Source organism: Pimephales promelas, chromosome 1, assembly GCF_988280905.1.
Source record: "Pimephales promelas chromosome 1, fPimPro1.hap1.1, whole genome shotgun sequence".
In the NCBI taxonomy this organism is placed as follows: Eukaryota; Metazoa; Chordata; class Actinopteri; order Cypriniformes; family Leuciscidae; genus Pimephales; species Pimephales promelas.
Genome location: NC_142769.1, coordinates 38,508,637 through 38,508,891, shown reverse-complemented (window position 1 = coordinate 38,508,891; position 255 = coordinate 38,508,637).

Here is a 255-nt window from a genome sequence, read left to right as displayed (position 1 = left end):
TCAGTTTGTAACTGTTTTCTTTATTTCACATGTAAAGAAAACATCTTAAAGATGTTTGTTTAACTTTTTGATTCGGTTTTAAATGTTCTGTTGGTTGTATTTTATCCCAGCTTTTATGTAGTGTTAAAAAACTGAAACAGGAAGTGCTTCTGGACCAGTGTTGTTTACATCTTTTGAAATGGTCTATAGATCAGTGGTGCACGCAGCGCGCATATATGTTGCCTAGTAACGAACGCAATCTGGCGGAGATACGCG